General features: G+C 32.7%; 1 pseudogene; it reads left to right on the forward strand.

The window, feature by feature from the left end:
* The window catches only part of LOC132178100 (uncharacterized), a 189899-nt pseudogene that overhangs the window by 19348 nt on the left and 167972 nt on the right, over nt 1-2579 (forward strand).

A 2579-nucleotide genomic window follows, 5' to 3' on the forward strand; every position in this document is an offset into this window, starting at 1 on the left:
CAACAAGTTTTTGGCGCGTTGTCAGGAAATTGATTGATTTTTGAAAACAATTTAATTTCTAAATTGATTTTATCTTTCTATTAGTTATAGTTAGGATTTTAATTTTGCAATTTGTTTTATTCCTATAGCTAATTAAAAAAAAAAAATCTGTTTGTTTTTGTCACTGTTTTGCAGTTTCTGCTAGTTAGCCTGCACCAACGCAAGTGCGTTCGAGCGCGCATCAAGTACGCTCGAGCGCACTAGCGGCCTGAGCTCACTCTTTGCCTTCCTAAGCTCAAGTGCACTAGCAGCTGAAGACAGATCAGTGCTTCCGCGCTCAATCATATCCACGGTGCGCTCGAGCACACTCGCGCTGCACCAGCTGAGGATCCCGTGTGTTGTGCAAATTTTAATACTCGTAAGTGCACGAATCGTTTGCAATATAATGTTTTGAAAGTGCGAGGTAGAACCCACAGGGAATTATATTTTTGAAAGAATAATTTAAATCTAAATTAATTAAATCCTAACATAGTTCCAAAAGAGTTTTGAACCTTGGTTTTAAAAATTAAAGGGGAAATTTCACTTTGGCCCCCCAAACTTCCACCCGATTTTACAAACCCCCTTGAACTTTCAAATCTCTCACTTTGAACCCCTGAAGTTTGAATTGCTCTCAATTAGGACCCTTCCGTCAATTTTAACCGTTAAAATTACAAAAAAAAACCAAAATATTCCTGATTTTCGTTTTTTTTTTTTTAAATAAAAAAAAGTATTGGAAGTTGGAATTTTATATAAAAGTCAAGAGTATAAATGTCATGTAATGTCTAAAATCTGACAGAGGGGTCCATATTGAGAGAAATTCAAAGTTTAGGGGTCCAAAGTGAGAGATTTGGAAGTTCAGGGGGCCAAACTGAAGTTTCCCTAAAATTAAAAGACAAACACAAACTAATTAAAATAAACTAAGAGATAAAATACTAAGGTTTAGGAATTCACACTCATCGAATCATAACAACATACTTCCATGTTTATCAATATTAATCTGAACTTCTCAAAATTAAAATTTTATATATGTTTCACTATGCTTCAACAGTTCATCAAAACCATCCTATGTATCTATTCATTGCACAAATCACAAAAGAAATCAAATATCAATTAAATCATCAAATGTATCCGTAAATCATAAAAGATATCAAATCTTAATTGAAACACCAAATGTATCCGTCGAACAAATCGCAAGGGATATCCAATTATTTAGGCAAATAAAATCAAGCAATCAATTATGTGAAATTATCTTAAATCATCAAGTGTATCCTTCAATCACAAAAGATATCTCAGAGTCACTCCACACATTGAAAAGAAGTAAAACAATTGAAGTATAAAACCCAATAAAATCAGATAAATAAAGACTTACATGAAAGTATTGATGTTCTTCATCGGTGAGGCTTCATCCCCAACCTTAGTTGGGAATTAGCTCCACATAAGCTAAACTAAAAAGAGAAAAACTGTTTAATTTTGCTCTCTAGAATTCTATCCCTTTTCATGAATGCAAAGAAGTCTATTTATAGGCTTAGGAAAATCCTAGAAGCCCAAGTAAACCTAGATAATTCGGAGGTCTGTTTCCCAGTCAAAATAGAAGTCTGAAATCGGAATAGGATTCGTCCAGATTTGTGTTCTTTAATTGCAGGGAAATTTTGGCATAGTAACCTTCCGAATTAGGAAAATCCTATTTCGTAAAGAATTGTAGTATTTTGAGTTAGCTTTCCAAAGCTGTTTGAATTACTTCAATCCGATATTTAAGTAGAAAGTTATTGTCAAAATACTGAGACGTGTGTAGAATCTGAATTTGAATCAAATCCAAAATTTTATTCCTGATCTTTAATCCAATCTGATCTTTAATCCGATTTAACATTTTCTTGGATTTGGTTAGACTTAACCACATCATCTAGGTCTTCTCAAAGTATGCTTTCTTCCAAACTTTCATTTTTCTTTTTAAAACTGTAGTTTTTCTTTATTGACCTACAAAACATTAAAAACACAAAACTAACAAAAAATATTAAATAACGAAACAGCTGAATGATTAACTAATGTAAATAAAGGAGTCCAAATATGTAATATTTGATACTTATCAAACACTCCCAAACTTACATTTTTCTAGTCCCTTAGCAAAACAAAACGACAAATAAAATGAAAACAAGAAACATAAATCCTCTTTCGTGTGAGAGACGATTGCATTTAGCATATGCAACAAGCCTTTTAAACCCTTAGGCATCCCTAGTGGATGAGTTAAGGCTCGTGAGGGCTTAACAGAAATGATACCCATAAACATTGTGCACTATGTTGTTAACAAGAAAGAAATTTCACACAAACCATGATTCTTATTCACGAGCAAGCTTAAAAAGACAAACACCATCATAACAGTCAAAAGGAAATCCAGAATCACATCACTTATAAAAGGACAATTAAGACCTCATATGTTCTGAAATGGATAAAGTGTAATTAGCATACAATCATGAAGCTTTCAGCTTAAACTCAAGAGAAGTTCCATAAAATTTGTAAAAATCTCTATCAAATGAAACAACCAAGGCAAGATATGCATTTTTTTC

This window comes from Corylus avellana, chromosome ca4 (assembly GCF_901000735.1).
Source record: "Corylus avellana chromosome ca4, CavTom2PMs-1.0".
In the NCBI taxonomy this organism is placed as follows: domain Eukaryota; kingdom Viridiplantae; phylum Streptophyta; class Magnoliopsida; order Fagales; family Betulaceae; genus Corylus; species Corylus avellana.